Source organism: Zootoca vivipara, chromosome 10, assembly GCF_965207765.1.
Source record: "Zootoca vivipara chromosome 10, rZooViv2.hap1.1, whole genome shotgun sequence".
Taxonomy (NCBI): Eukaryota; Metazoa; Chordata; class Lepidosauria; order Squamata; family Lacertidae; genus Zootoca; species Zootoca vivipara.
The window spans coordinates 44,387,575-44,401,333 of NC_142593.1; positions in this window are offsets into that span (position 1 = coordinate 44,387,575).

A 13,759-nucleotide genomic window follows, 5' to 3' on the forward strand; every position below is an offset into this window, starting at 1 on the left:
GTGCTTTCAGATGTTTTGGTTTAGACATACTGCTTTGTTTCCACTCAGTGAATGTCCCAGAACTTCCTACTGAAACCTGCAACATGACAGATGGTGCATTTTATTTTTCAACCCGCTTTTACTGCACCGGTGTGCAAGAGCGCCTCTGCAGACCAGCAATAACACAGTGACATTGGGGAAATCATAGTACAAGAACTAATAAAGCAGAATGACATGTGGACTATCTGGTATAAATCCATCATTAATGCAGCACCCAGCAAAAGATCACTCTCCTCTCCTCCCCTAACTCAGTTGCTCCAGAAGGATAACATGGTTGATGGTATTGAAAGCCCCGAAGTTGAGGAGAATTAACAAGGACACATTTCCCCTGTCTCTGTCCCAACAGAGGCCATCACAGAGGATAACCAAAGCAGCTTCTGTGCCAAAATCGCAATTGAAATGCATGTAGAAAATCATATACATTGGTACTTCGGGTTAAGAACTTAATTCGTTCTGGAGGTTCGTTCTTAACCTGAGGTACCAGTTTAGCTAATGGGGTCTCCAGTTGCCGCCGCGTGATTTCTGTTCTCATCCTGAGGTAAAGTTCTTAACCCTAGGTACTATTTCTGGGTTAGCTGAGTCTGTAACCCGAAGTACCACTGTATTCTATATGTGACCCCAAATTTAAAAATTCTAGGAAGACAGAGCAATGGAAATTGAAGTAATAACCAGGGCCGTCTTAAGCGTATCTGGCGCCCTGGCGCCGTGGTGCGAAGATCCCTCCGGCGCCCCCCCCAGCCCCGTTTCGCAACGCGGCTGCCGCGGCGCATTACTCCACCAAGCCTTGCCTTAGAGCCGGCCCTGGTAATGACTGACTATATTTTATGCATGGACTCTCTAATTTTACTCTTGGAACCCTACATGAAAGTGTAAATTAATACTGTGAGTAGACACACAGCTCTTGTGAGATCTCACGGAGTGCACCCAATCTCCTGAGGTCTAGCTGGAAGCCACCACTGCTGCTGCTTCTACTCTGCCAGTGGCAGAGGCAGCAGGCTGGGCAGGTGTCCTCAGGGGCACCACCTCTTGGCATTCCTCCACCTGAGGGGGCTGCCTCATGGGCGGGCCAGCTCTGCTTGTAGGCCAACTAGTCCACCCCCTGCCTGATGCAGGTACCACAGATCTTATTTGGGCTGTAGATGGCAGGGACTGAACCTGGGACCTTCTGCATGAACTTTTTGAATGAAGAGTCTACAAAGTCATGTAATAATTCAAAAAAAAAACAAAAAAAAACCACTGCCAGGTTCTAGGATTGGCAGCTTCTCCCACCCCACCTGACCCAGCCTTGCTCTTGTGCTTTTAAAGGCAAAAGGTAAAGGACCCCTGGACGGTTAAGTCCAGTCAAAGGCGACTATGGGGTTGCGGCACTCATCTCACTTTCAGGCCGAGGGAGCCGGCGTTTGTCCACAGACAGCTTTCCAGGTCATGTGGCCAGCAGGACTAAACCGCTTCTCACAACAGAACACTGTGACGGAAACCAGAGCACACGGAAACGACGTTTACCTTCCCACTGCAGCGGTATCTATTTATCTACTTGCACTGGTGTGCTTTCAAACTGCTAAGCTGTGCCTTTATTAGCTATCTGACACACAGAATATGTAGCAGATGACTTCCTCTCTCAGCTTCCTTTTCTCTAAGCCAGGAAAATCTGTACCTGTTGAAGTTCTGATATGTCGGTCTGCTTTCTTTCTTTCTTTCTTTCTTTCTTTCTTTCTTTCTTTCTTTCTTTCTTTCTTTCGCTGTGCTTCCTTCTCTTGTCTGCTCAGCAAAAGAAAAAGAAAAAAAAGCAATCAGTGGGCTTATTTTGAATATTGCAATAATATTAATAAAATGTACACGCCAAACATCCCTATAAGATGATTATGGCTTTTGCTGTTAAAAACCCTTCTGAAGCCTTTTCCATGTTTCATTGCACTGCATGAATCTAGGTGCTATGAATGCACCGGCTCCCCTGTTAAATGAGTCCCCCCCCCCCGTTTCTAAATGGCAAGAGGTAAGCGTATACCTTTGCAGATAGTGAAGCCTGAAAGGGCTTGAATTGGTCGTGATGTTCTGGCGTTGTTTTCCTCCACTTCCCCAGCTGCTGCCAAATAATTTGCAGTTCAGGAAAGGCTAATGGAGCCATAAACAAAGCACAGATGCCACCGTGACTTTTTTTATTGTGCCGCATTATGGAAACGGTCCTCTGGATATTTCTGCTGCTGAGCCAGTGGGTGGGAGATGCCTGCCAGAAGTCATAGGGATAAGTTGGTGCATTTCCACCCAGAGACTTCTAAGTTGCTGGGCCCAGATGCACCAGCATTCTCTACTAGCTGCTAGTGAGTTATTTAACAGGCTATCAAATGACCATCTTTGAGTTGGAAGTTCAGAGCAGATCAAAGATCAGATCAAAGATGTTGGTTTTTAGCCAAGGCTGCTGTTTCTCTGGTGCAGCAGATGTCCCTTTGCTCAGTGGAACTTCCTCCTCATCTTCCCTACAGCTCCTCGCCACCCCACCCCACCATAGTTGCAAAGTCTCCCGTATTCCCTGTGAAACCCCTGTTTTCCAGCTGTTCCCAGCCGGGAAAAAACGGATTTTTTTGTTTTCCCCCGGTTTATTCTGGCGTGGTGGCCATTTTGGAACTGGGCGGAGCATGCTCAGAAGCGACTTTTGATGCTGCTTTGCCCAGTTCCAAAATGGCTGCAGCACGACTTCTGGTGCGGCGGCCATTTTGGAACAGGGCAGAGCAGCATCAAAAGTAGCTTCCGAGCATGCTCCGCCCAGTTCCAAAATGGCGGCAGCACTACTTCCGGTCTGCTACTTCCGGTCCAGTCCCTTATTTCTCAGGGCAGAACTTGGCAGGTATGCACCCCACCCTGTGCACTCTCAAAGTCTGCTCCAGAGGTTTGGAGGGCGGCTTCTAGAGCATACTTGGGGGGGGGGGAGAAGAAGGGGAGGTCTTGTTGCTTGACTGGAACTCTGCTTGTGTTGCATGGGATACCACCCCACTGTGCCTGTATTGCCTTTTCTACAACTCACCTACAAACAGGTTCATAATTTTCTAGAAGGTCAGTCAGATGACTTCCAAATTAAATGGCTGCTGGCTGATGCAAACCAGTTTGCTACCTTCAAGACAGCTTTATATCCCCTTGCGGTGGTCAGAAAGTGACAGGCTATTGCTTTGACCCCAGATGGTGTCAACTGCCTTTTAAAAACTAAATGAGCATTTTGCATTGGTGACTTGCCATTCTGAATATGTCTGTGCTTAATTCACTCTTGGATTGGATTGTTGCTCCATGTTTTCTGGCCATTGGCTGCAAACAGTAAAAGTCTGATGGATATAACACCGGCGGTTGGGGCCCATTTGCAAAATTATCCCTGGGATCTCCAAGCACAGCTGAGAAAGATTCCCTGCCTGAAATCTGGAAGAATAACTGCCAATCAATGTTGACAGTGCTAATCTAGATGGACGCATTGTCTCACTCACCATAAGACAACAACTTATGTCTTAAGCTTTTTTTAAAAAAAATAGTAATGATAATTATAATTTTTCAAGAGGCAGGAAGAGGCAGGAGATCTGGGGAACTGAACAAAAGACTTGGGGTTCACATCCCCTCCAATGGCCCTACCTGGTGGAATACTTTTGCCAGTGTTAACCCATTTTATGTCCTCAATCACAACAATAATGTAAGTAGGAGAGAGGTCCCAATCCTAACTCACCCTTCCTACAACCTGGGCAAATTAAGAACAGTGGTGGGCCATTAAGGAATATGCTTCTAAAATTCCAAGTTCTTTTTGCTGTTGTGTAGAAGATTTTTTGCAGAAAAGCTGCTGGCTGCTTCTGTCCAGTATCAAATTGCATCTGTTTTTCGAGAAGCATGTGGATCAGTGGCACAGGGTATAAAAAAGGTCTCAGGTTTAATTTCTGGCATGCCCAGGTAACGCTTTCAATGCACTGTGTCTGAAATCCTAAAAAGCCCCCCTCCTTTACCTCAGAGCAAGACCCGTTGAATTCAATTTGATTTACCTCTGAGTAGGCAGGATTGGGATTGCACTATCAGTTCGTGGCCCCTGGCAGATTGACCATGAGTCAACTGTGGCCCTCAGCTGGAAAAGGTGAGTCCTTTTGAGATATATAGATATAGATAGTAAATGAGTAAGTAAATAAGGTCAATACCAGCAGGGAAACAGGTAATGTGGAAGTATCCTATATTGCATTCATTCATTTCAGGATGTAATCCATGAGTTTCAATGCTTTTTTTATTAAACCAGTTGGACGATTCAGGATTCAGGAATATGTGGCATATTGATTATGGTGTCAGTTTCCTTAAAATCAATGGGACAAAGCTCATTGAGCTGCTTGCCTGATGGAAGCTTGAAGCTACCTAACTATGTTGACTTTAAACTACATTCCAATGGGTATTTGTGTTTGTTGCTTTTGATAGAAGGCCTCCTGAATATCTAGTATGCTGGTGCTCCCTAGTGGTGGAGTTTGCTTTGAAGTATAGGATATTAATTTTTCTCACAGTTATGCAACCAAATATGTATTAGTAGGCAATTATGCATTTTTTAAAACATGGCATGAGTTTTGCATATTTGCAGATCTGGTGCTTCACTATATAACAACCAGAAGACCTTAGATTCTGTCTTCCCACATGAGCAAAGTGTTGCCAGACTTTTTTTTTTTTGCTAGTCCCTAACTTATATCCCTTACAACAGAAATTACCAGTCAAGCTGTTTTTTCTGGTATGGAGGTAAACAATGAGGAATGCTTAAATTTCTGTGTGTCGGGGTGCTGTTAAAAATACAGGGCGAGTTTTTAAAACCTGGCAACCTTATAATTGAATGAAGAAACTGTTATTTTTGTTTTCTCATTTAGACCTGCATGATACACAGAGATGGTGTTAAATTATTAAAGCCTTATGTATACATAATGTATACATTGATGATTAAGGATTGGGGAACCTGTGGCCCTTTAGATGTTGCTAGACTAGACTTCACATTGTCCCTGACCATTGCTCATTCTGGGTGGAGCTGATGAGAGTTGGGAGTCTTTAGAGCTCAGTTAGAAGATGTCAGTGAAGGGGATGTATTTCGTAGAATCATAGAACTGTAGAGAGTCATGTGGTTCAACCCCCTGCAGTGCAGGAATCTCAACATCTGGGGAGGCCCTATCCAATTTGAAACCACATTGGACCCTGATTAGCTTTGTTGCATGCAACACTGTTACTGTTCCGCTGCAGTTCACCTTCTGCCAAAAACTACTTTGTTTATTTCTGTCTGCTGCGGCAAAATGATGTAATTTAATTACATAATGTATTTTTAAATTTGTTTCATACAAATTATATACCACTTGCTTGTAAAAAAAACCAACAACATCAAAACAGTTTACAAACATAATAAAGCAATAAAATTGGCTGTAAAAATGGTTTAAAACAGCTATTCCAAAATAATAATAATAATAATAATAATAATAATAATAATAATCAAATAATAGTTTAAATAAGTGATGGCACATGTAAACATTCTGTGTATCAGGGTAAAAGGTAAATGGACCCTGACCATTAGGTCCAGTCGCGGACGACACTGAGGTTGTGGCACTCATCTCGCTTTACTGGCCGGTGTACAGCTTCCGGGTCATGTGGCCAGCATGACCAAGCTGCTTCTGGCGAACCAGAGCAGCACACGGAAACGCCGTTTACCTTCCCACCGGAGCGGTACCTATTTATCTACTTGCACTTGATGTGCTTTTGAACTGCTAGGTTGGCAGGAGCAGGGACCGAGCAACGGAAGCTCACCCCGTCATGCGGATTTGAACCGCCAACCTTCTGATCGGCAAGCCTTGGCCAGGCATCCCTAAACTTCGGCCCTCCAGATGTTTTGGACTTCAATTCCCATAATCCCTGACCACTGATCCTGTTAGCTAGGGATCATGGGAGTTGTAGGCCAAAACATCTGGAGGGCCGCAGTTTGGGGATGCCTGCCCTGGTTCTGTGGTTTAGACCACAGCGCTACCTGCGTATGGCTGGCCTAAATAAAAATGTTTTTAGCAGGTACTGACATAACTTACATACATTGTTTTCTGTTATATTATTCCACGCCATAGGGGCAGATGGGGCTCCCGTCTAGGAGAAGGGAAACTCTTGTGGGATATCTTTTGGAGAAGAAAAGACTAAGGATAAACACTACACAAATCTGGAGCGGAGTCTCTAAAGCGGTTGGATGGTGTCTTGTATGCCTCCTTCCAGCAACTCCTGCAGCCAAGGGGAGGCTGCTTTGATGCTGCAAATGCAGTGGTTAGACTTCACCCCCAGAGGTACACTCCATTGTTTCTTGAGACAGACGGATGTCAACAACAGCAATTCAACCCCATTCTTTACAATGCAAAGGAAATGCAATGCAAATGGCAGGGGGGCATAACCTATTATGTACCATTTTCAGACTGAAAGCAGCAGGGAATAATGATAATAGTTGCTAGATTGATTTCCATTCTGCATGTGGGACAAATGTGCGAACACTGGCAATTTCTTCTCCTGTTTTCATTTTTTTTGTTGGAATCCTCCAACATCTCTAGTCCAAGTCTAATTCTGAATCTACTGGACCTCCTTGGCTCACAACCTGAAGCTCATTTTAGAGAGGGTAGTGGTATGTTAACCCTCCTCGATTAGCTGCAAAACGAAACAAAAGTTAGATGTCCTTCCTGATTTCAGCATAGCCAACTGCAGTTTTCATTCCCTTGTGGGATCATCAAAGCTTACAGAAATGGGCAAATCCATGAAGAGAGGAACTCCATCAGTGCAACTCAAAAGCTCTCAAACATTGCATTTGAAACACCAGTCAGTTCCAATCATATATATTATTCCAATGCCTGTGGTTTATATTTGGCTGAGCCAATATGGCTCGTAAGATTTTTATCTTGCAAGCCCAGGAAACGTTTGGCTGTAATGAAAGGCTTTGGTTATTCTGAATTGGTTTTTCTTCAGTCTTATATTAAACTGACGGACTTAAGCACAGGAAAATGCTAATATGTCTCTTTCATTTGGCAGCAGTAGATCTTTAAGCAAAGATTGGTTTCCTTTTTTGAGTGCAAAGCCTTGGTTTTTGCTTGGTTACTATAGCAAGTTGTCATAGTAACAGTCACTATTATAATCCTTTAAACTATTTATTAAAGCCGGAGGGGGGCGGGGAGGGGAGAGAGGAGGAGAACAGACTTCTAAGAAGTGCCATTTTCTCACTAAGTACAACGTACTTTATTTCCTTTTAGGCAACTCCCCCAATTTTGGCCCAAATCTAGTGTGGCCATAAAAAAAAGGATCAAAGAAGACAGAGATGTGTATGAAATCTGTGTTTGCTAATGTTCTGTATATTTTACTTGAGTGTCTTAAAGAGGGTTTAAAAAGGAAGCATCTGGAGTTAGCAGGAAGCCTTTTAACAGCAGCAAAAATAGTTATAGCTACTAAATAGAGATTATTAACCCATTGCTTTAAGGTAGGAACGCTCAACGTGTGGTAAATATAGCTTCAGCGATCACCTTTGTGGTTCCCTTCCAACTCTACAATTCCATGATTCTATGATTCTAATATTAGACCATGAACTGTCCTACAGAAGAATAAACTGTGGAAAAAACACCAGAAAAACACCATCCCAAATTCTAGCAGGTATTCCATATAGAGGTCATGCTTGCAACAGAAATGGTTCCTTTAGAAACCATGGATTATGAGTAGACACATTATTGTAGCTCCTGACTACATATACAAATTGAGGGGGGCAGAAGCAGCAGCTTCTCAGGGTGATCGAGGAGATGCGATGTTCTGACATCTTGTGCATGACGTCACGAGGATCCAGGGGCTGGAGCTGAATGCCCTCTGAACATTGAGGGGGCCTGACCCCCTTGGAATAAAAATCATTGCCCCCCAAGTGCTTCAGCCTCTAGGAGCCAGCACCTACAGTGGGAGGCAGCCACAGTTCAATATGATGCTGAATACAGTATGTGTAGGAACCCACAGGAAACTGCCTTAATATGCTTGACTCTGGACAGCTGTGATCAGTCAGGCAGCGGAGATAATACAGAGATAATAAGGAACTTTTAATGTTCCTCTGTTCACTCATAAGTACAAGAAGCAGCCCTTAGGCTCCAATCCTAAACACACTTTCTAAGCACAGTGTTCTGAGTAAACATCTAGGACTGCATTTTGTTGTTTAGTCGTTTAGTCTGGGCTGCATCAATAAGAGGATAGCATCTAGATCAAGGGAAGTAATAGTACCACTGTATTCTGCTCTGGTCAGACCTCACCTGGAGTACTGTGTCCAGTTCTGGGCACGACAGTTCAAGAAAGATACTGACTAGCTGGAACGTGTCCAGAAGAGGGCAATCAAAATGGTCAAAGGCCTGGAAACGATGCCTTATGAGGAACGGCTTACGGAGCAGGGTATGTTTAGCCTGGAGAAGAGAAGGTTAAGGGGTGATATGATAGCCATGTTCAAATATATAAAAGTAATGTCATATAGAGGAGGGAGAAAGGTTGTTTTCTGCTGCTCCAGAGAAGCGGACACGGAGCAATGGATTCAAACTACAAGAAAGAAGAACCCACCTAAAGATTAGGAAGAACTTCCTGATAGTAAGAGCTGTTCGGCAGTGGAATTTGCTACCAAGGAGTGTGGTGGAGTCTCCGTCTTTGGAGGTCTTTAAGCAGAGGCTTGACAGGCATATGTCAAGAATGGTTTGATGGTGTTTCCTGCTTGGCAGGGGGTTGGACTGGATGGCCCTTGTGGTCTCTTCCAACTCTATGATTCTATGATTGTAGTTGTGTCCGATTCTTCGTGACCCCCATGGACCAGAGCATGCCAGGCACTCCTGTCTTCCACTGCCTCCCGCAGTTTGGTCAGATTCATGTTCGTAGCTTCGAGAACACTGTCTAACCATCTCATCCTCTGTCGTCCCCTTCTCCTTGTGCCCTCAATCTTTCCTAACATCAGGGTCTTTTCCAGGGAGTCTTCTCTTCTCATGAGGTGGCCAAAGTATTGGAACCTCAGCTTCAGGATCTGTCCTTCCAGTGAGCACTCAGGGCTAATTTCCTTCAGAATGGATAGGTTTGATCTTCTTGCAGTCTATGGGACTCTCAAGAGTCTCCTCCAACACCATAATTCAAAAGCATCAATTCTTCGGCGATCAGCCTTCTTTATGGTCCAGCTCTCACTTCCATTCTTCACTACTGGGAAAACCATAGCTTTAACTATACGGACCTTTGTTGGCAAGGTGATATCTCTGCTTTTTAAGATGCTGTCTAGGTTTTCTAGGTTTAAGATGCTGTCTAGGTTTTAAGATGCTGTCTAGATATCTTCAGAATGTAAAGCAACTATGCATAGGACTGCATAGTTGCTTTATATTCTGAAGATATCTGCAAACATGACATGAAAGTGGGGAGCGTTAACCCTGCCATGTGGGAATCCCTGACAGACGACCACAGTGCCTAGAGACAATCAGTCAGGTTGTGCATCCGCAGCAGTGACCAGAGGAGGAATGACCACTGGGAGGAGCGCAGAGAGAAGAAATGCCTTGGTGCATCTGCAACAGCACAACCGGACGCCTTCATCTGCCCCAGCTGCAACAAAACGTGTCTCTACAGCCACAGCAAGTGCTGGAACCTTCCAACAGTTTGACTTTACCCCCAAAGGCACACTCCTCCATTGTCTCCCAAGACAGATGGATGTCAACCAGGCTTTGAAGGGTCAGGGCTTATTACCAAGCCCACCTTAGGTAGATCCCAGGTGGGGATGGCAAGTCCTTTAGGAACAATCTTTTACAATTCTGATTAAAAACAAGGTCCTCCAAACTCTGCAGTAAACGAATTTAGGGTTCTAATGACCAAAAAAGAAAAAGAAAAGACCTGTAGGATTCCTGTAGAATTCAGCAAGGCTAAAAAATTCACTCAGTGGCTGTCCAGAATGTTTTTGACTTCCTGTGGTCGAAATGCAATTAAATTCATATTGAGAAAATACGGTATATGGACTCCTTTCTTCAGAGCGGTGAGAATGGAAATGTCACTCATACAATATATTTTCATCTAGGGAAGGTTGATTTTTTTGGTTATCAATATTTTATTGAGGATCATTCACCATGGCAGACAAAAACATTGACAATGTAATATAACGTGTTCATCAGATCTTTACATAAGTTGATTCCATTCAAATGGCCTGAAAATATCCATTAAGACAATCATGAATATGCCCATAAGCCTTGAAACCCTGGAATTAGCGATTGCAGTAATAAATAAATAATCTACCGGAGTGTACCTTTAAAAAAGCACATAATAAGCAGTGAGAAAAACAGACGAAAAGGGAAAGCGCAATGAAGTGAGTCAAGAAAATATGTTTTATCATCCTCTGTTTGGCCATTAGCCTTTCCTGAAGGCATCCTCTACCTAAATGCACCCCCTATTTCAAGAATGGGGGACCTTTGGCCCTGAAGATGCTGCTGAACTACCACTCCCATCAGCCTTAGCTGTGGGGGGGGGCAGCTAGCACAGAACAGGACCAAGTAAACACTGAAACTACCCTCTGATGGTTAAATAAATGAAACAACATTGCATGATGGAATCTGATATCAGTCCTTACTGGCACATACGAGAGAACGTCACAGGGAGCACAGGGAGCAAAGGGGAAGTCCTGCCCTGAGTCTGGCAGAGCACCAAAGAACATGGACTTCATGAACATTTTGATACTCAAGCAGGAAGTGATTGCCTTACTTTGCATTAGAAGTGAAAGAGGAAAGGCTGGGTATTTCCCCCACCAGGGAGAGATTTTACTGCCTGGACTAATCCTTAAGCAATAGTAAACATTAAAGATACATGGGAAAGATTGAAGTGGCTCCCAGCCCATGCAACTCTACCTCTAAACCATCCATTGGTTAATCAATAACAAATTTTAAGAGCCTTAGGAAATTGGGGGAAGGGGAAACTTTCCCCATTTCTTTTTTTGTTGTTGTTGAATGCTCAATCTAACTTTCCAACCTTTGAGCTTGAAATGATGCTGAAAGTTTAGTTTCGCACAATTGCAGTCACCGGAAGCATGCAAATTTGTTGAATTAGCAGCACATGTCAGGAAAGTTAGAAAACAAGTTAGTGGAGAAGTTGGGCAATGAACATGTTCTTGTTCTTGTGTTGTGTTGGTCGATGGACACAAGAGGCAGGAGTGACGCCAGCGTCGGCCTGTAGGAACTTCTGTAGCAAAAGGATCCTGCCTCCGTTGACTGTTGAACCCATTGACTGCTCCTTCAGAAGCACCTATGCAGACCCTGGTAATGTAACAAGAGTTGTATACAGATCACCGAAAGGGTTCTGCCCACAGGCCTGCAGGAAGATTTCTCCCTTCACCAGGGAAAAGTGGGAGAAGGGAAGCCTAGAGTTCGGTCCAAATGTAGACAGTGCACAGTTGTATTCACTGGGGATTCCCCCCCCCCAGTCAGTTGAAACATCTTACGTAAAACTATGTGTTAGAAAGGATGCCAATTCAAAAGAAGGAAGCTGCCTTATAGGAACTAGGAGTTAGATAAGAGTGCAATTTACCCGGGAGCAGCAGCCTTATATCAAGTCAAGTCATTGCTCCATCCTGCTCAATATTGTCTATGTCAGTGGTGGCCTGCAGTCTCTCCATTAGGTCCATGAGGCCACTTTTAGCCAAGCCAGGCCCACCTGTACTACACCTGAGGTCATATATGATGCCAGATATAGGGCAGGTAACCTCTCAAGAACAGGGTCTGTGGACAATGTCAATCAGCTGATTTTGGCAGCTGCAAAGCCCTGTATCAGTTCAAGCACTGCCGTGACGGTCAGCACTTCTGAAGGCAGAGGGCTTTGCAAATTGCTGACAGCCGAATGGTGGTGTCTGCAAAGCTTGGTGCCTTTGCTTGTGCAGTTTGATTTCAAACAGCACAGGCAAAGGAAAGTGTGCCACCTGCCAGGTGACTAAACAGGTGAGCATATCCTCCAACATTTCTCTGATGAAAATAGGGACATCCTATTCCATAACCTCCAACATTTCTCTGGTGAAAATACATACATCCTAAGGAAAAGCAGGGACATCAGCTTGTCGACAAAGATCCGTATAGTTAAAGCTATGGTTTTCCCAGTAGTGATGTATGGAAGTGAGAGCTGGACCACAAAGAAGGCCGGAGAATTGATGCTTTTAAATTATGGTGCTGGAGGAGACTCTTGAGAGTCCCATGGACTGCAAGAAGATCAAAGATGTCCATTCTGAAGGAAATCAGCCCTGAGTGCTCACTGGAAGGACAGATCCTGAAGCTGGGACGACAGAGAACGAGACAACAGAGGACGAGATGGTTGGACAGTGTTATAGGAGCGACCAACATGAATTTGATAAATCTCCAGGAGGCAGTGGAAGACAGGAGTGCCTGGCGTGCTCCGGTCCATGGGGTCTTGAAGAGTTGGATACGACTAATTGACTAACAACAAAGGAAAAGTGAGACATTCAAGGATCAAAACAGAAACCAGGTTGGCTTCTGAAAATCTGGGACTGTCCCTGAAGAATAGGGACACTTGGATGATCTGGGTAAGTGGTCCAGGGAGTTCGAGAACCTAAGTATCTGGTCTGCTTGTTAGAAAGAATTCCCTGCTCCTTGTCTATATTGTCTATGAGCTTCTCTTCAGGGTTCCAGACAGAATTTTTGTGGGCTTCCCACATGTATCTGGTTGATCCCTGCAAGAACAGGAGGTTGGACTAGATGGGCCATTGGCCTGATCCAGCAGGCTCTTCTTATGTTCTTACTCCTTCCCTGCCCTAGCTGAGGTTGTTGGGGATTGAAGTGGAGACTTTCTGTGTAGAAAGCTGCTACTAACTTGCAGCTCTTCCCCTGTGGTCCAAAAGTGTGTGTTTGAAACTAAAAATGGCCGTGCATTACCAGACAGCAACCCTCCTATTGGTACTCCATGCTGCTTGCATGATGACACCAACATGTGCTGATACTGCAACACTGACACAGCTGAATGAATTTGGATGCTACCGAGAGGTCACAGAACAGAGGGCTTATTCAAGTGCATGGCGGTTTGCCATGCTCTGGCTGTCTATAACCTAGGGACTGTGAGATTGACAGGTAGGCAGTGTGTGAAAAAGGAACTTTAATAAACCCCAGGTGTCATCATGTCATTATACAAATTCAAGGTGCGACTTCTCCCCACCTGCTGCCCAATTACTATAGCAGATGGGCATTAGGCTGTGAGCTTGCTTAAACTGGCAAGCTAATTCTGTCTTGGTGTTCATGGCTTTTCACAGAAGATGTTACATTTAAGCTTAGACTGGCAAACATGTCTGCATCTGTTGCAAACATTCCTTTCCACCCAATTCATTTTTGTATGTTCTTTTCACTAATATAATTTGCAAGTACGCATTTTATGCACACATGACCTTAGTATATGCATTTTTGCGCATATTACTTGACACTGCAAAATTCAGAAAAGTGTACGTTTTGAAGGATGCCTATAGAATCATAGAATTCGAGAGTTGGAATCTATATTTTTGGTTCACAATTTTTTTGGGAAAGTGTGATTTAGGTGGATTCACCTTGAATTGTGAACCACTCTAAATTTCTTTCTCTATTCAAGATGTTAGACTTCTCTGAACCCACCCTTCAGCTTTCCTGAAAAGCAGCTTTATGAATTTCACCTGACAGAATTGAATACAACCTCTGCATCCCATCTCCTAATGAAAGGAAAGAAGGCAAAATGA